This window comes from Pleurodeles waltl, chromosome 7 (assembly GCF_031143425.1).
Source record: "Pleurodeles waltl isolate 20211129_DDA chromosome 7, aPleWal1.hap1.20221129, whole genome shotgun sequence".
NCBI lineage: Eukaryota > Metazoa > Chordata > Amphibia > Caudata > Salamandridae > Pleurodeles > Pleurodeles waltl.
The window spans coordinates 423,749,634-423,770,684 of NC_090446.1; positions in this window are offsets into that span (position 1 = coordinate 423,749,634).

A 21,051-nucleotide genomic window follows, 5' to 3' on the forward strand; every position below is an offset into this window, starting at 1 on the left:
TCTATAGAATTCACACAAACTGTTCATGTATAGGTTTTTCGTCACAATTATGTACTTAATCACTGGCGGACTATATCAGGTATTCTTTGGGAGATTGTAACCTTTTCACTCACCTACATTAACGATCGCTGTAAAATTCCTTGTCATTTTCCCCTTGTCGTTTGTTTGGTTCACATTTATCTATTTGTCTAAACTGTGTCTAGCTATTGTTATTAATGTCTTTGTATATGTGTAGATATTTTTTAATTTTTAAGCACACAAAACTGTGGTTACGTGTGCAGTGTTGTGCATACTCTTATGGTATATTATGGGTCATGTTACAGCCCTGAAGAAGTCCGATGTGGAAGGACGAAAAGCGTTGGCTGTTACTACAAATTCTATGTGTTGTTGAGAACAAGTGGAAGAGAATAAAGAAAAGATTCATCAAATCTTTGCTATACACAAAAGACTGGACATTTCTGTATTTTTACAACTTGGATAAGTAGTGCACGACCATAGTGTTTTTTGTGTGACTTATAAGTTACTTAAGGGCAGTGAATATGGCTGTGAAATAGTGTGTGCACTATTTCACCCAGGCTGCAGTGGCTGTCCTGTGTAAGGGTTTGTCTGCGCTCCCTATGGGTGGCAAAAGAAATGCTGCAGCCCATATGGATCTCCTGGAACCCCAATGCCCTGGGTACCTAGATACCATCTACTAGGGACTTATAAGGGGGGTCCAGTGTGTCAATTGAAATTGGTAAATGAAGTCACTGGCCTACGGTGACAAATTTAAAGGTAGAGAGAGCATAAGCACTGAGGTTCTGAGTAGCAGAGCCTCAGGGACAGTTAGGCACTACACAGGCATACACATTAGGCCACAAACTATGAGCACTGGGGTCCTGGCTAGCAGGATCCCAGTGAGACAGGAAAAACACACTGACATATAGGTTTTTGTCACGGTTTCGGTCGGGTCTGATTAGGACTCTGGTTGGGACACCCCTTGAGGTCACCGAATATCGTAAAGAGGTAGTATACTGGGGAAGAAGAGCAGCTAAAGGCATACACGGAAAGGACAGCTATGAACAGGCACAGGAAAGTAAAAGCAGAGCAACCCTTGTGTGAACAAACAGGAAACAGATTACTAATGGACAAACACGCTGGGGTTGTACACAGAGTAAAGCGTAGAACCTCCCACAGTGACAGGGAATGTCAATGCCTCTGTGCAGTTTGCTCTCACAGATAGTCACCCTGCCAGCCCCATAGAAAGGAGGCAGCAGAAGTCATTCTGTCTCTGGACCCTAGAGCACAGACAAGGAAAGTACTTACATACACAAGACACGCTCTTGTGGGTCCAGCTGGAAACACAGTGGCGATTCCTGAGAAAACAGCAATAGCACACTGTCATTGTTAGGCACGAAAGACAACATATAAAACTAGACAAGGATGGGGGCTGGAATTGCCTCCTGGAAACCAGGAGCCAACCCCAGAACAAAGGAGGACACTTATACACTGGTGAATACTGATAGAACACTTACCCGACACAAATAACCAAGAAGAAACAGAAAGGAACAAACTAAGAGGCAGAGGCAAGAACTAGGAACAGGCTCAGGCTGAAGTAAAGGGACTAGGACTTGAAAACAGGGCGCAAACTTCTGGCTGGGACAAACAGAGACAGGACAGGGAAACTGAGAGCAGGCTCTGGCTGGAACAGGCAAGGACAGGGCTGGAATACAGGGAGTAGGAAATGAGCAGTAACAGGACTGGGAAACAGAGAGAAGGTTCAGGCTGAAACAAGGCAGAAGCAGGGCAGAGAAACAGGGAGCAGGCTCTGGAACAAACAAACAGGTACAAGGCTAAGAGATAGGGAGCAGACTCTGGCTGGAACAATCAGGAGCAGGGCAGAGAAACAGGATCAAGCTGGAACAGAACAGGAACAAAACTGGAACACCATCCGACAAAGTGTCTGTAACACAAAGGAATCAAACTCCAATTCACGACAGGGATCTTGAGGAAATGGCTGCTTATAAGCAGTTCCAAGCTGGGCTGCACAGGAGAGGTCTCAGGTGTGTGTAGTTTCAGACACTTGCAAGTCCTGGAGGAGAGGATCCGGTGAAAAGGAGCAACTGGACTTCTCCCATAGAAAACAATGGGAAACAGAATCCGGGCTTTCCTGACTACCAGCCTGTGCATTATGGGATTTGCAGTCCCAGGAAGCAAATGTAGTACTACACAAGTGTACCATGGAGAAAAGAGAAACAAACAGGAGTCAGCAAGGGACTCTAGATAAGTGTTTAAGGTGATTCCCAGGTTTCTGTCAGTCGCCTTACAGCGCCCCCTAGAAATGGGACGACAGAGTCGTAACAGGTTTTTATCTATGAGCACTGGGGTCCTGGATAACAGGATCCCAGTGACACAGTAAAAACACACTGACACACACTCACAAACAGGCCAAAAGTGGGGGTAACCATGCTAGAAATAGGCTACTTTCCTACACTCCCTTTTTAGCATTGTTAGCCCCCACTTTTTGTCTGGTTTCTGATGTGGCTTTGACTGTTAGTGCACTGGGTCCATGCTAACCAGAGTCCCAATGCCAGATTTCTTTCCCCAAAACTGCATTTGTTTTGTACAGTAGGCAAACTCTTTAGCTACAACTGTAAGTCCATAGTAAATGCTACTCCAGGGTCTGTGAGGGCTGCAGCACCAGTTGCGCCACTCACAAAGACCCCTCACCAAACTCACACAAGTGCTGCCATTGGACACTGAGACCCATATTTATACTTGTGCGCAGTTTAGTGTCAAAGATTCTAACACTGGCTAACGCCATTTCTTTGCGCTGGTCTGGTTCAGATTTATACTTTGACGTACGGCGGCGCAAACCACTGGTGTGAGTCATTTTTTTGGACTCAAACCAATGCGTCACGTCGTAAAGAAAAACGACGTTAACGCGGCGAAAATGACTTTGATCCGGTTACGACGTCGCAAACTGGATACGCCCCTTTTTTTTACACAGTTGCATCAAAAAGCGGCGCAAACACAGCAAAATGTGCAAAGGAGAGCCAAAATGGATCCCAGAAGCTTTGAGAGACCCCAGAAAGATGACAACAGACCAGGAACAAGCCAGGAGGACCCACATAAGAGCCAGGAGAGGGAGAAGAAGGAAAGGAATTGTCGGTTCAGTGCAGAGGAGTAGGAAATACTGGTGAAAGAGGTGACGGAACATCAGCACCAACTTTTTGGCACCTCTAAATTGCTGTAGGAAAGTACCATCTTGCCTGGCATGTTACCCCCATATTTCACTGTATATATGTTGTTTTAGTGTATGTGTCACTGGGACCCTGCCAGCCAGGGCCCCAGTGCTCATAAGTGTGCCCTGTATGTGTTCCCTGTGTGATGACTAACTGTCTCACTGAGGCTCTGCTAATCAGAACCTCAGTGGTTATGCTCTCTCTGCTTTCTAAATTGTCACTAACAGGCTAGTGACCAATTTCACCAATTCACATTGGCATACTGGAACACCCTTAGAATTCCCTAGTATATGGTAGTAAGGTACCCAGGGTATTGGCGTTCCAGGAGATCCCTATGGGCTGCAGCATTTCTTTTGCCACCCATAGGGAGCTCTGACAATTCTTACACAGGCCTGCCACTGCAGCCTGAGTGAAATAACGTCCACGTTATTTCACAGCCATTTACCACTGCACTTAAGTAACTTATAAGTCACCTATATGTCTAACCTTCACCTGGTGAAGGTTGGGTGCAAAGTTACTTAGTGTGTGGGCACCCTGGCACTAGCCAAGGTGCCCCCACATCGTTCAGGGCAAATTCCCCGGACTTTGTGAGTGCGGGGACACCATTTCACGCGTGCACTATACATAGGTCACTACCTATGTATAGCGTCACAATGGTAACTCCGAACATGGCCATGTAACATGTCTAAGATCATGGAATTGTCACCCCAATGCCATTCTGGCATTGTGGAGACAATTCCATGATCCCCCGAGTCTTTAGCACAGACCCGGGTACTGCCAAACTGCCTTTCCCGGGGTTTCACTGCAGCTGCTGCTGCTGCCAACCCCTCAGACAGGTTTCTGCCCTCCTGGGGTCCAGCCAGGCTTGGCCCAGGAAGGCAGAACAAAGGACTCCCTCAGAGAGAGGCTGTTACACCCTCTCCCTTTGGAAAAAGGTGTCAGGGCAGGGGAGGAGTAGCCTCCCCCAGCCTCTGGAAATGCTTTGATGGGCACAGATGGTGCCCATCTCTGCATAAGCCAGTCTACACGGGTTCAGGGATCCCCCAGCCATGCTCTGGTGCGAAACGGGACAAAGGAAAGGGGAATGACCACTCTCCTGACCTGCACCTCCCAGGGGAGGTGCCCAGAGCTCCTCCAGTGTGCTCCAGACCTCTGCCATTTTGGAAAGAGAGGTGTTGCTGGCACACTGGACTGCTCTGAGTGGCCAGTGCCAGCAGGTGACGTCAGAGACTCCTTCTGATAGGCTCTTACCTGTGTTACTAGCCTATCCTTCTTCCTAAGTAGCCAAACCTCCTTTTCTGGCTATTTAGGGTCTCTGCTTTGGGGAATTCTTCAGATACCGAATGCAAGAGCTCACCAGAGTTCCTCTGCACTTCTTTCTTCACCTTCTGCCAAAGGATCGACCGCTGACTGCTCAGGACGCCTGCAAAACCGCAACAAAGTAGCAAAGATGACTTCTGCAACCTTGTATCGCTTCATCCTGCTGGCTTTCTCGTCTGTTTCCTGGTGGTGCATGCTCTGGGGGTAGCCTGCCTCCTTCTTGCACCAGGAGCTCTGAAGAAATCTCCCGTGGGTCGACAAAATCTTCCCCCTGCAACGGCAGGCAACAAAAGACTGCATCACCGGTCCTCTGGGTCCTCTCTCAGCACGACGAGCGTGGTCACTGGAACTCAGCAACTCTGTTCAAATGATTCCCACAGTCCAGTGACTCTTCAGTCCAAGTTTGGTGGAGGTAAGTCCTTGCCTCCCCACGCTAGGCTGCATTTCTGGGTACCGCGTGATTTGCAGCTGCTCCGGCTCCTGTGCACTCTTACAGGATTTCCTTCGTGCACAGCCAATCCTGGGTCCCCGACACTCTAACCTGCAGTGCACAACCTTCTGAGTTGTCCTCTGGCGTCGTGGGACTCCCTTTTGTGTCTTCGGGTGGACTCCGGTTCACTCCTCTTCCAAGTGCCTGATCCGGTACTTCTGTGGGTGCTGCCTGCTTCTGTGAGGGCTCCCTGACTTGCTGGGCGCCCCCTCTGTCTCCTCATCCAAGTGGCGACATCCTGGTCCCTCCTGGGCCACAGCAGCACCCAAAAACCCTAACCGCGACCCTTGCAGCTAGCAAGGCTTGTTTGCGGTCTTTCTGCATGGGAACACCTCTGCAAGCTTCTTCACGACGTAGGACATCCATCCTCCAAAGGGGAAGTTCCTAGTCCTCTTTCTTCTTGCAGAATCCACAGCTTCTATCATCCGGTGGCAGCCTCTTTGCACCCTCAGCTGGCATTTCCTGGGCATCTGCCCACTCTCGACATTGTCGGGACTCTTGGACTTGGTCCCCTTGTTTCACAGGTACTCAGGTCTGGAAATCCACTGTTGTTGCTTTGCTGGTGTTGGTCTTCCTTGCAGAAACCCCCTATCACGACTTCTGTGCTCTCTGGGGGTTGTAGGTGCACTTTACACCTACCTTACAGGGTCTTGGGGTGGGCTATTTTTCTAACCCTCACTGTTTTCTTACAGCCCCAGCGGCCCTCTACAAGCTCACATAGGTTTGGGGTCCATTCGTGGTTCGCATTCCACTTTTGGAGCATATGGTTTGTGTTGCCCCTATACCTATGTGCTCCTATTGCAATCTACTGTAACTGTACACTGCTTGCATTACTTCCTTTTGCTATTACTGCATATTTTGTATTGTGTAAATATATCTTGTGTATATTTGGCATCCTCATACTGAGGGTACTCACTGAGATACTTTTGGCATATTGTCATAAAAATAAAGTACCTTTATTTTTAGTATATCTGTGTATTGTGTTTTCTTATGATATTGTGCATATGACACCATTGGTATAGTAGGAGCTTTGCATGTCTCCTAGTTCAGCCTAAGCTGCTCTGCTATAGCTACCTTCTATCAGCCTAAGCTGCTAGAAACACCTCTTCTACACTAATAAGGGATAACTGGACCTGGTACAGAGTGTAAGTACCCCTTGGTACCCACTACAAGCCAGGCCAGCCTCCTACGATTGCCAATTAGTTGGAGAGAGGCAATTTGGCAACAAATTGTTGACAAGTTAAACAGTGTGGCAGAAGTACGGAGAACAGCCATCGAGTGCAAAAAAACGCTGGCGTGACTGCAAGCGCAGGACCAAGGAAAAGTTCGCCAGGAACATGAAGGCAGCACTGCAGACTGGAGGTAGGAGTCCAGCACCGCAGGAGGCCCTGGACCACATGGAGGAGATGGTGGCAGCCATCATCCCTGAGGAGATCGTCACAGGGATTCAAGGACAGGACAGCGCAGATTACCAGGAGACAACACAGATGCAGGGTAAGTGGCATGGGGAACTCAAATGCCAAAATGTTAACTGTAAGCAGAGGGGTGGACATACCTACTACACAATGCATGTCAGCCATGGAAATCAGGCAGGGTAAAGGGGAAAGGGGCACGGCACAGGGGCATGGGCTGTTCAGAGGACACCTGGGGCACAGTACTACACTACACCAACAACCTTTGCATTGGGGTATGCTGCCATGCCAAGGATGTAGGAAAGGTAAAGCCAGTCCAGGAGGGTAGGGTACAACGTAAAACTGGCCTGCTGTCACACAACAGCTGCTATTCTCCCTACATGAACTAGGGCTCAATTAACAGTCTCAGGCCATATCCGCAAGTGGAATTTAACATTGACAACAGTTGCCACTACCACCTTTGCTGTGTGTGCAGGTCAAGTAGCTAATGGCAGTTACGTGCCCATGGATCAGACACACCCAAATTAGAGGGTTTAGGATGACAATGTTATCAATCCCCTGTAATCAATACAAATGTGCTAATCCTGTCAAATGTGAATGTCCATAGTCGCTACAAACATTAGCCATTGTCAGAAACATTATAAGGTACACAGCAGTAATGTCATATCCATGCTGCACATGTCAGGGTCTACCCTGTGCCTGGGTCACAATAGCTGCAATGCCACCATGCAACATCCCAACTGTCATACTGCTAAGACAACAGCATTGAGGGGGAGGACATATGTTTCCGGCTAGTGAAACACAACCACACAGTCAGAAGAGGAAATGGAATACTGCTAGAACCATCAGTGCAATCCAATGTAGTACACATTCCCCAACAGCAGTATTACACTCTACCAATGCTGACATCTGTCTTGTGCCATTCCAATGCTATACATAGTATATGCTAGGTTTCAGCAACATATAGCTGGATGTAAAATATCAGAGACTGGGGCAGTTCCAGATTGTTAAGTGTGGTGCAAGTGCCTTCAGAACACCCACAGCCAGTGCAAGGCCACAGCATGAGAATGGAAGTAGACGGAGGGTTGTGTTGTACAATAAGGTGGCAACATACAATTTGGCCAGAACCTACATCTAGAGCATGTGATGCAGACAATTCTCCAAACTGCCCATACTACATGTGACATACAGGTGGGGCATGCTAATATTAAAGACAGGAACAATGAACAGGAACCAAAATCACAATGTGCAACCAATAGGAAGTCAGGCACGTCACATTACAAATGCCACAACACGGACCCACTAATGGTACTATATCTCATTGCAAAGGACGATGGCTCTCCTGGGGATATGCCTGTCCTGGACTTCCCTGATGACATGGATGTCGAGCTGACAAACATCAGCCAGCAGACCCTCCAAAATGTCCTTGGAACCCCACCTTCAGTAGTAAGGAGGAGCACAGATACAGCAGCCATCATAGAGGACCCACCCACCACCCCATTAGTACGACCTGCCAGCTCTAACCCAGCTGAGGACTCTGACGACACTGGCACCAGCTTTGAGAGGACTGTAGTTGGAGTACAGCGGGAGCTGGCCAAGGAGGTGCGGGTGGGGATGGAAAATATGGCAGCCAGCCTAGAGGGGGTGCGTTCGTGCATGATGTCCACTGCAGAACAGGCAGCAGCCATGCAAAGGCAAACATCAATCTTGCAAGAACTTCAACAAAGTGTGAAGGAAATCAGCACAGCAGTAAGGGAGTTGACACAACACCTCCAACAACAAACCTTTCAACTCATGCACAAATGCAATACTGACCCCCTCAGGGCCGACCTGGCTGCCTACCACAGTGATGTAGCTGCTATCCTTAAGAACCAGCAGCTCCTCCTTGCTGCAGTACTGCCCTTAATAACCCCACAGTTGGCAGCTACCAGGATTTCTGACTCCACGTCTTCAAACACTGAAGTGTGTGTTGCCCCTTCAAACCCACCACCACCAAGGGCAGAGGAGACAACACACACATCAGAAGGTGAAGAAGTGCAACAGATCACCTTCACCCATAAGAGTACCCGGTAGAACAAGTCTATACCACATGGGTACTTATAACTAAGGTCCTGTGCTTTGTAACATGCCAGTCTTGCAACAGCTGCTCACTGTAGGAGGCTGGACTGGCTTGTAGTGAGTACCAAGGGGTTCTTACACCTTGCACCAGGCCCAGGTATCCCTTATTAGTGTAGAGGGGTGTCTAGCAGCTTAGGCTGATAGAAAAGGTAGCTTAGCAGAGCAGCTTAGGCTGAACTAGGAGACGAGTGAAGCTCCTACAGTACCACTAGTGTCACTTGCACAATATCATAAGAAAACACAATACACAGATATACTGAAAATAAAGGTACTTTATTTTTATGACAATATGCCAAAGTATCTCAGTGAGTACCCTCAGTATGAGGATAGCAAATATACACAAGATATATGTACACAATACCAAAATATGCAGTAATAGCAATAGAAAACAGTGCAAACAATGTATAGTCACAATAGAATGCAATGGGGGCACATAGGGAGAGGGGCAACACAAACCATATACTCTAGAAGTGGAATGCGAACCTTGAATGGACCCCAAACCTATGTGACCTTGTAGAGGGTCGCTGGGACTGTAAGAAAACAGTGAGGGTTAGAAAAATAGCCCACCCCAAGACCCTGAAAAGTGGGTGCCAAGTGCACCTAAGTTCCCCAAAGAGCACAGAAGTCGTGATACGGGAATTCTGCAGGAAAGACCAACACCAGCAATGCAACAACGATGGATTTCCAGACGAGGGTACCTGTGGAACAAGGGGACCAAGTTCAAAAGTCACGATCAAGTCGGGAGTGGGCAGATGCCCAGGAAATGCCAGCTGTGGATGCAAAGAAGCTGCCACCGGATGGTAGAAGCTGAGGATTCTGCACGAACGACAAGGGCTAGAAACGTCCCCTTTGGAGGATGGATGTCCCACGTCGTGAAGAGTCGTGCAGAAGTGTTTTCCCGCAGAAAGACCGCAAACAAGCCTTGCTAGCGGCAAGGGTCGCGGTTACGGTTTTTGGATGCTGCTGTGGCCCAGGAGGGACCAGGATGTCGCCAATTGCGTCAGGGGACAGAGGGGGCGCCCAGCAAGACAAGGAGCCCTTTCAGAAGCAGGCAGCACCCGCAGAAGTGCCGGAACAGGCACTACGAAGTGGAGTGAAATGGTGCTCACCCGAAGTTGCACAAGAGAGTCCCACGCCGCCGGAGGACAACTCAGGAGGTCGTGCAATGCAGGTTAGAGTGCCGTGGACCCAGGCTTGGCTGTGCACGAAGGAAATCCTCGGTGAGTGCACAGGAGCCGGAGTAGCTGCAAAACACGCGGTTCCCAGCAATGCAGTCTGGCATGGGGAGGCAAGGACTTACCTCCACCAAACTTGGACTGAAGAGTCACTGGACTGTGGGAGTCACTTGGACAGAGTTGCTGAGTTCCAGGGACCTCGCTCGTCGTGCTGAGAGGAGACCCAGAGGACCGGTGATGCAGTTCTTTGGTGCCTGCGGTAGCAGGGGGAAGATTCCGTCGACCCACGGGAGATTTCTTCGGAGCTTCTAGTGCAGAGAGGAGGCAGACTACCCCCACAGCATGCTCCACCAGGAAAACAGTTGAGAAGGCGGCAGGATCAGTGTTACAGTGTCGCAGTAGTCGTCTTTGCTACTTTGTTGCAGTTTTGCAGGCTTCCAGCGCGGTCAGCAGTCGATTCCTTGGCAGAAGGTGAAGAGAGAGATGCAGAGGAACTCTGATGAGCTCTTGCATTCGTTATCTAAAGAATTCCCCAAAGCAGAGACCCTAAATAGCCAGAAAAGAGGGTTTGGCTACTTAGGAGAGAGGATAGGCTAGCAACACCTGAAGGAGCCTATCAGAAGGAGTCTCTGACGTCACCTGCTGGCCCTGGCCACTCAGAGCAGTCCAGTGTGCCAGCAGCACCTCTGTTTCCAAGATGGCAGAGGTCTGGAGCACACTGGAGGAGCTCTGGGCACCTCCCAGGGGAGGTGCAGGTCAGGGGAGTGGTCACTCCCCTTTCCTTTGTCCAGTTTCGCGCCAGAGCAGGGCTGAGGGATCCCTGAACCGGTGTAGACTGGCTTATGCACAGATGGGCACCATCTGTGCCCATCAAAGCATTTCCAGAGGCTGGGGGAGGCTACTCCTCCCCTGCCCTGACACCTTTTTCCAAAGGGAGAGGGTGTAACACCCTCTCTCTGAGGGAGTCCTTTGTTCTGCCCTCCTGGGCCATGCCTGGCTGGACCCCTGGAGGGCAGAAACCTGTCTGAGGGGTTGGCAGCAGCAGCAGCTGCAGTGAAACCCCAGGAAAGGCAGTTTGGCAGTACCCAGGTCTGTGCTAGAGACCCGGGGAATCATGGGATTGTCTCCCCAATACCAGGATGGCATTGGTGGGGCAATTCCATGATCTTAGACATGTTACATGGCCATATTCGGAGTTACCATTGTGAAGCTACACATAGGTAGTGACCTATATGTAGTGCACGCGTGTAATGGTGTCCCCGCACTCACAAAGTCCGGGGAATTGGCCCTGAACAATGTGGGGGCACCTTGGCTAGTGCCAGGGTGCCCACACACTAAGTAACTTAGCACCCAACCTTTACCAGGTAAAGGTTAGACATATAGGTGACTTATAAGTTACTTAAGTGCAGTGTAAAATGGCTGTGAGATAACGTGGACGTTATTTCACTCAGGCTGCAGTGGCAGGCCTGTGTAAGAATTGTCAGAGCTCCCTATGGGTGGCAAAAGAAATGCTGCAGCCCATAGGGATCTCCTGGAACCCCAATACCCTGGGTACCTCAGTACCATATACTAGGGAATTATAAGGGTGTTCCAGTATGCCAATGTAAATTGGTAAAATTGGTCACTAGCCTGTTAGTGACAATTTGGAAATAAATGAGAGAGCATAACCACTGAGGTTCTGATTAGCAGAGCCTCAGTGAGACAGTTAGTCATAACACAGGTAACACATACAGGGCACACTTATGAGCACTGGGGCCCTGCCTGGCAGGGTCCCAGTGACACATACAACTAAAACAACATATATACAGTGAAATATGGGGGTAACATGCCAGGCAAGATGGTACTTTCCTACACAACCCCCCCCTCCCCCCGAAACGAAGGACAATAAGACTAGCCATGACCTGATGAGTCTTCATTGTCTAAGTGGAAATATCTGGAGAGTCCATCTGCATTGGAGTGGGTACTCACAGGTCTATGTTCCACTGTATAATCCATTCCCTGTAGGGATATGGACCACCTCAATAATTTAGGGTTTTCACCTTTCATTTGTTTTAGCCAAAGTAGAGGTTTGTGGTCTGTCTGAACAATGAAGTGAGTGCCAAACAGGTATGGCCTCAACTTCTTCAGTGCCCAGACCACAGCAAAGGCCTCCCTCTCTATGGCAGACCAACGCTTTTCTCTAGGGGTCAACCTCCTGCTGATAAAAGCAACAGGTTGATCCTGGCCCTCAGAATTAAGTTGTGATAAGACTGCCCCTACCCCTAATTCAGATGCATCAGTTTGGACAATGAATTTTTTGGAGTAACAGGGCAGGTGCAGAGCACATGGCCTGCTTCAGCTCCTCAAAAGCTTTCTGACAGCTAGCTGTCCACAATACCTTTTTAGGCATTTTCTTAGATGTGAGGTCATTAAGAGGGGCTGCAATGGAGCCATAGTTCTTTATGAACCTCCTGTAGTACCCAGTGAGGCCTAAGAAGGCTCTCACCTGGGTCTGAGTTGTAGGGGGAACCCAATCTATAATAGTTTGGATTTTCCCTTGAAGTGGTGCAATCTGTTCTCCACCTACCAGGTGTCCCAGATAAACCACCTTCCCCTGCCCTATCTGGCACTTTGAAGCCTTGATAGTGAGGCCGGCTTTTTGCAGGGCCTCCAAAACTTTCCATAGGTGGACCAGGTGATCATCCCAGCTGGAGCTAAAGACAGCTATATCATCTAGATATGCTGCACTAAAAGCCTCCAGCCCTTGCAGGACTGTATTCACCAACCTCTGAAAAGTGGCAGGTGCATTTTTCAATCCAAAAGGCATTACTGTGAATTGGTAATGGCCTCCTATGGTTGAAAATGCAGTTTTTGCTTTTGCATCTTCTGATAACTTGATCTGCCAATACCCTGCAGTCAAATCAAAAGTGCTTAGATACTTGGCAGATGCCAGTGTATCTATTAGCTCATCTGCCCTGGGTATAGGGTGAGCATCAGTTTTGGTTACTTGGTTGAGACCTCTATAGTCTACACAAAACCGCATTTCCTTCTTTCCATCCTTGGAATGAGGTTTTGGTATAAATACCACAGGAGAGGCCCATGGACTTTCAGAGTGCTCAACCACTCCCAGTTCAAGCATTTTCTGTACTTCTTGCTTTATGCAGTCTCTGACATGGTCAGGCTGCCTATAGATCTTACTTTTGACAGGCAAGCTGTCTCCAGTATCTATAGTGTGCTCACACCAAGAAGTGGTGCCTGGCACAGTAGAGAAGAGTTCAGAAAACTGACCCAGGAGATTTATGCAGTGATCTTTCTATTCAGCAGTAAGACAATCTGCCAAAACTACACCTTCCACTAGAGCATCTTGTTCTGTGGAAGAGAAGAGATCAGGGAGAGGGTCACTCTCTTCTTCCTGTCCCTCATCTGTTGCCATGAGCAGGGTGAGATCAGCCCTGTCATAGTAGGGTTTCAGGCGATTGACATGGAGCACCCTAAGGGGACTCCTGGCAGTGCCCAAGTCAACTAAGTAGGTGACTTCACCCTTCTTTTCAACAATTATGTGGGGTCCACTCCATTTATCTTGGAGTGCTCTTGGGGCCACAGGCTCCAAGACCCACACGTTCTGCCCTGGTTGGTACTGAACCAAAACAGCCTTCTGGTCATGCCATTGCTTTTGGAGCTCTTGGCTGGCCTGAAGGTTTTTACTGGCCTTTTTCATGTACTCAGCCATCCTAGATCTTAGGCCAAGTACATAGTCCACTATGTCTTGCTTTGGAGCTTTTAAAGGTTGTTCCAAACCCTCCTTAACAAGTGTTAGAGGACCTCTCACAGGGTGTCCAAATAGGAGTTCAAAGGGGCTGAAGCCCACTCATTTTTGGGGTACCTCCCTGTAATCAAAAATGAGGCAAGGTAACAGGATATCCCATCTCCTGCGGAGTTTTTCAGGGAGTCCCATAATCATGCCTTTGAGAGTTTTGTTAAATCTCTCCACCAGTCCATTTGTTTGTGGATGATAGGGTGTGGTGAATTTGTATGTAACACCACACTCCTTCCACATAGCCTTTAAGTAAGCAGACATGAAATTGCTTCCCCTGTCTGATACCACCTCTTTTGGGAAGCCCACCCTGGAAAAGATTCCCAGGAGGGTCTTTGCCACTGCAGGAGCTGTAGTGGTCCTTAGAGGGATTGCTTCAGGATATCTGGTGGCATGGTCCACTACCACCAAGATAAACCTATTGCCTGAAGCAGTAGGAGGGTCAAGGGGGCTAACTATGTCAACCCCTACCCTTTCAAAGGGAACCCCAACCACAGGCAGTGGGATAAGGGGTGCCTTTGGAGTGCCACCTGTCTTGCCACTGGCTTGACAGGTTTCACAGGACTTACAAAATTCCTTTGTGTCCTCTGACATTCTAGGCCAATGAAACAAGGGAACAAGCCTGTCCCAAGTTTTCATTTGCCCCAAATGTCCAGCTAAGGGAATGACGTGGGCTAGAGTTAGGAGGAACTTTCTGTACTCCTGAGGAATCACCAATCTCCTGGCAGCTCCAGGTTTTGGATCCCTTGCTTCAGTGTACAAGAGGTTGTCCTTCCAGTAAACTCTGTGAGAATCACTGACATCCCCATTTGCTTGTTTGACAGCTTGCTGCCTTAGACCCTCTAGTGTGGGACAGGTATGCTGTGCCACACTCAGCTCCTCCCTGGCAGGCCCCCCTTCACCCAAAAGCTCAGCAGTGTCTGCTTCCAGCTCCTCTGGTGTAGGTTCTGCACAGGGTGGAAATTCTTCTTCCTCAGAAGTAGAATCCACTGTAGAGGGAGGGATAGTAGGTAGTGATTTACTTCTACTAACCCTAGCTTTAGGGAGCACTTGGTCCATTCTTCCAGGATCCAAGTCACCCTGTCCTTTTTGCTTTTTGGCCTGAGCCCTGGTTAAAGCAAAAATATGCCCTGGAATGCCCAGCATTGCTGCATGAGCCTCCAACTCCACATCTGACCAAGCTGATGTCTCTAAATCATTCCCTAGTAGACAGTCTACAGGTAAATCTGAGGCAACCACAACTTTCTTTGGACCAGTAACCCCCCCCAGTTGAGATTTACAGCAGCCATGGGGTGGCTAAGTGTGTTGTTATGAGCATTGGTTACTTGGTACTGGTGACCAAGTAGGTGTTGTTCAGGGTGGACCAGTTTCTCTATTACCATTGTAACACTGGCACCTGTGTCCCTGTAGGCCTGAACCTCAACACCATTTATTAGGGGTAGTTGCTTGTACTTATCCATGTTAAGGGGACAAGCAACCAAGGTGGCTAAATCAATAGCCCCTCAGAGACTAACACAGCCTCTGTGGTCTCCCTAACAAGACCAACCCCAACTAAGTTACCAAAAGTGAGCCCAGCTACTCCCTTGGATTGGCTATTAGTAGGTTTGCTCCCACCACCACTGCTATTACTAGGGGCACTAGGTGTAGTAGCAGGGGTTGTAGTGGTAGGAGGCTTGGTGCTTTTCTTTGGACAACTGGGATCTGTTGTCCAATGGCCTTTTATTTTACATAAATAGCACCATGGTTTCCTTTCTTTGTTTTTATTTGAAGAGGATTTGGGCCCACCACCCCCTCCAGAGTGTTTTTGTGGGCCTGATGAAGACTCATTTTTAGATTTGTCCCCACCCTTGTCAGAGGATTACCATCTTTCTTCTTGCCATCTTTGTCACCCCCTGTATGAACTTTTCTGTTCACCCTTGTTCTGACCCATTTGTCTGCCTTCTTTCCCAATTCTTGGGGAGAGGTCAGATCAGAGTCCACCAGGTACTGGTGTAACAAATCAGACACACAATTATTAAGAATATGCTCTCTCAGGATTAAGTTATACAGGCTTTCATAATCAGTAACTTTACTGCCATGTAACCACCCCTCCAAGGCCTTCACTGAATGGTCAACAAAGTCTACCCAGTCTTGTGAAGACTCCTTTTTGGTTTCTCTGAACTTCATCCTGTACTGTTCAGTGGTTAAGCCATAACCATCCAGGAGTGCATTCTTAAGAACTTTTAAATCATTGGCCTCCCTTTCTTTTACCATAAGGAGCCTAACCCTACCCTTTCCACTGAAAGATAGCCATAGGATAGCAGCCCACTGCCTTTGAGGGACATCCTGTACAACACAGGCCCTCTCAAGTGCAGCAAACCACTTGTTAATGTAATCCCCCTCCTTGTAAGGGGGAACTATCTTATGCAGATTCCTAGAATCATGCTCTTTTGTAGGATGACTATTTGGAATACTGCTGCTGCCACCATGGGTTTCTAAACCCAATTTCTGTCTTTCTCTTTCTATTTCTAAAGACTGCCTATCTAAATCCAGCTGTTGCTTCTTGAGCTTCAGCCTCGATTGTTCCACTCTCAATCTATTGAGCTCCCTTTCTAACACTCTGTCATCAGGGTGGGTGGGTAGGGCATGTCTTGAAACAGAAGAATGGTGAGAATGAACAGAAGGAGACCTGGCCCTAACAGATGTCACACTAACATTCTGGCCTACAGAAGTGATATTTCCACTGTGATGAGAAATAACACTATTACTGTGATGTGAGACAACACTCTTACTGTGATGTGAATTCACATTAGTACCAGCTATGCTAGGTGGCTTGCTAGGGGGCAGGTTGGAAAGCTTCCCTCCCACATCTTTTGCTAGGGGTGCCCCAGAATCAGAGTGGGAACCATCAGCTAATTTCTCACCAGAAGTGCCACCTAAGGTCTTATCTTGTTCAATGAGCATATTAACCAACAGTTGTCTTGAGGGATTCTTCCCTACCCCTAAACCTCTATCTACACAGAGACTCCTTGCTTCCTTCCAGCTAAGGTTGTCATAAGCTATGTTGGACAGATCAAGAGTTTGGCCTGTACCAGACATTTTAGACACTGTTTAAGGGATAAACAAAGTGAGAAAAAGTTTTTCAGAACTTTTTGAAAGACAGAAAAAAACTTTTAAAACTTTTTAAGACCTTTTTAGAAAGTTTAGAGGTACTTTACAGCACTTAGAAAAGAAGTGAGAGAAGAAAAGTAAAACTTTTTGGTTAGGTGTACATACACTGAACTTGTTTTGTATATTTTTCTCTTATGAAAAGTACAATGACAAAAGTGGTAAGTAGTTGCAAACTACTTATCCCACCGCTGCCACCAATGTAGGAGGCTGGACTGGCTTGTAGTGAGTACCAAGGGGTACTTACACCTTGCACCAGGCCCAGGTATCCCTTATTAGTGTAGAGGGGTGTCTAGCAGCTTAGGCTGATAGAAAAGGTAGCTTAGCAGAGCAGCTTAGGCTGAACTAGGAGACGAGTGAAGCTCCTACAGTACCACTAGTGTCACTTGCACAATATCATAAGAAAACACAATACACAGATATACTAAAAATAAAGGTACTTTATTTTTATGACAATATGCCAAAGTATCTCAGTGAGTACCCTCAGTATGAGGATAGCAAATATACACAAGATATATGTACACAATACCAAAATATGCAGTAATAGCAATAGAAAACAGTGCAAACAATGTATAGTCACAATAGAATGCAATGGGGGCACATAGGGATAGGGGCAACACAAACCATATACTCTAGAAGTGGAATGCGAACCACGAATGGACCCCAAACCTATGTGACCTTGTAGAGGGTCGCTGGGACTGTAAGAAAACAGTGAGGGTTAGAAAAATAGCCCACCCCAAGACCCTGAAAAGTGGGTGCCAAGTGCACCTAAGTTCCCCAAAGAGCACAGAAGTCGTGATAGGGGAATTCTGCAGGAAAGACCAACACCAGCAATGCAAAAACGATGGATTTCCAGACGAGGGTACCTGCGGAACAAGGGGACCAAGTCCAAAAGTCATGATCAAGTCGGGAGTGGGCAGATGCCCAGGAAATGCCAGCTGTGGATGCAAAGAAGCTGCCACCGGATGGTAGAAGCTGAGGATTCTGCAAGAACGACAAGGGCTAGAAACTTCCCCTTTGGAGGATGGATGTCCCACGTCGTGAAGAGTCGTGCAGAAGTGTTTTCCCGCAGAAAGACCGCAAACAAGCCTTGCTAGCGGCAAGGGTCGCGGTTAGGGTTTTTGGATGCAGCTGTGGCCCAGGAGGGACCAGGATGTCGCCAATTGCGTCAGGGGACAGAGGGGGCGCCCAGCAAGACAAGGAGCCCTATCAGAAGCAGGCAGCACCCGCAGAAGTGCCGGAACAGGCACTATGAAGTGGAGTGAAACAGTGCTCACTCGAAGTTGCACAAGAGAGTCCCACGCCGCCGGAGGACAACTCAGGAGCTCGTGCAATGCAGGTTAGAGTGCCGTGGACCCAGGCTTGGCTGTGCACGAAGGAAATCCTCGGTGAGTGCACAGGAGCCGGAGTAGCTGCAAAACACGTGGTTCCCAGCAATGCAGTCTGGCGTGGGGAGGCAAGGACTTACCTCCACCAAACTTGGACTGAAGAGTCACTGGACTGTGGGAGTCACTTGGACAGAGTTGCTGAGTTCAAGGGACCTCGCTCGTCGTGCTGAGAGGAGACCCAGAGGACCGGTGATGCAGTTCTTTGGTGCCTGCGGTAGCAGGGGGAAGATTCCGTCGACCCACGGGAGATTTCTTCGGAGCTTCTAGTGCAGAGAGGAGGCAGACTACCCCCACAGCAAGCACCACCAGGAAAACAGTTGAGAAGGCGGCAGGATCAGCGTTACAGTGTCGCAGTACTCGTCTTTGCTACTTTGTTGCAGTTTTGCAGGCTTCCAGCGCGGTCAGCAGTCGATTCCTTGGCAGAAGGTGAAGAGAGAGATGCAGAGGAACTCTGATGAGCTCTTGCATTCGTTATCTAAAGAATTCCCTAAATAGCCAGAAAAGGAGGTTTGGCTACTTAGGAGAGAGGATAGGCTAGCAACACCTGAAGGAGCCTATCAGAAGGAGTCTCTGACGTCACCTGCTGGCCCTGGCCACTCAGAGCAGTCCAGTGTGCCAGCAGCACCTCTGTTTCCAAGATGGCAGAGGTCTGGAGCACACTGGAGGAGCTCTGGGCACCTCCCAGGGGAGGTGCAGGTCAGGGGAGTGGTCACTCCCCTTTCCTTTGTCCAGTTTCGCGCCAGAGCAGGGATGAGGGATCCCTGAACCGGTGTAGACTGGCTTATGCAGAGATGGGCACCATCTGTGCCCATCAAAGCCTTTCCAGAGGCTGGGGGAGGCTACTCCTCCCCAGCCCTGACACCTTATTCCAAAGGGAGAGGGTGTAACACCCTCTCTCTGAGGAAGTCCTTTGTTCTGCCCTCCTGGGCCAAGCCTGGCTGGACCCCAGGAGGGCAGAAACCGGTCTGAGGGGTTGGCAGCAGCAGCAGCTGCAGTGAAACCCCGGGAAAGGCAGTTTGGCAGTACCCGGGTCTGTTCTAGAGACCCGGGGAATCATGGGATTGTCTCCCCAATACCAGGATGGCATTGGTGGGGCAATTTCATGATCTTAGACATGTTACATGGCCATATTCGGAGTTACCATTGTGAAGCTACACATAGGTAGTGACCTATATGTAGTGCACGCGTGTAATGGTGTCCCCGCACTCACAAAGTCCGGGGAATTGGCCCTGAACAATGTGGGGGCACCTTGGCTAGTGCCAGGGTGCCCACACACTAAGTAACTTAGCACCCAACCTTTACCAGGTAAAGGTTAGACATATAGGTGACTTATAAGTTACTTAAGTGCAGTGTAAAATGGCTGTGAGATAACGTGGATGTTATTTCACTCAGGCTGCAGTGGCAGGCCTGTGTAAGAATTGTCAGAGCTCCCTATGGGTGGCAAAAGAAATGCTGCAGCCCATAGGGATCTCCTGGAACCCCAATACCCTGGGTACCTCAGTACCATATAATAGGGAATTATAAGGATGTTCCAGTAAGCCAATGTAAATTGGTAAAATTGGTCACTAGCCTGTTAGTGACAATTTGGAAAGAAATGAGAGAGCATAACCACTGAGGTTTTGATTAGCAGAGCCTCAGTGAGACAGTTAGTCATAACACAGGTAACACATACAGGGCACACTTATGAGCACTGGGGCCCTGGCTGGCAGGGTCCCAGTGACACATACAACTAAAACAACATATATATAGTGAAATATGGGGGTAACATGCCAGGCAAGATGGTACTTTCCTACACTCACAAGCACTGTTCTCCAGCCCACTGTTAACTTGTCACTATGCCCTGTGATTGTCTCTCACTACCTCATTTGCAATTCATGTCCCTCTGCACTGTATGACACTTCACCCCAGCATGTCCAATGACATGTCCTTTTGCACTTGTGTAGGATCACAATGGAAGGTGTCACACTAATGGACTCACAATCTAGGAGTCTGTAAATATAGCACTACAGCGCTTTAAAATAAATAGCACTTACACAACCACTTTGTCTCTGTGTAATGTGACACATCAACCGTGAGGGAGATTAGTGATGTTTGCCTTGTGTCAATGCCCATAGAATGTCAATACAACTGCCCTGAAGGATTGTGGGCTGATAACTATGCACAGTTGTAGGATGCTGGCCTGGCTTATAGTGGGTACCTTGTGGTACTTACTCCCTGTGCCAGGTCCAGTTACCCCTTATTAGTGTAGAAGAGGTGTTTCTAGCAGCTTAGCCTGATAGAAGGTAGCTATGGCAAAGCAGCTTAGGCTGAACTAGGAGACATGCAAAGCTCCTACTATACCACTTATATCAAATGCACAATATCATAAGAAAACACAATACTCAGAGTTACTAAAAATAAAGGTACTTTATTTTTATGACAATATGCCACAAGTATCTCAGTGAGTACCCTCAGTAAGAAGGTAAGTAATATACACAAGTTATATGTACACAAACCCAAAACAGATAAGAAAGAGTCAGAAAAGTAATGCAAATAGTGTAGAATTACAATAGGATGCAATAGGCAAACATAGGTCTAGGGGCAACACAAACCATATACTCCAAATGTGGAATGCGAATCACAAATGGACCCCAGACCTATGGGAGCTTGTAGAGGGTCGCTGGGACTGTAAGAAAACAGTCAGGGTGTCCAAGATACCCCACCCCAAGACCCTGAAAAGTAGGAGTAAAGTACACCTACTACCCCAAAAGGACAAAATAGTCGTGATAGGGGGATTCTGCAAGAACCACAAACACCAGCAAGGCACTGAAGATGGATTCCTGGACCTGAAGACCTGCAAGGCAAGGGGACCAAGTCCAAGAGTTACGATAGTGTCCAGGGGGGGGCAGGAGCCCAGGAAACCCCGGATGAAGGTGCAAGGAAGCTGCCTCCGGATGGAAGAAGCTTAGGATTCTGCAACAACGAAGAGGACTAGGAACTTCTCC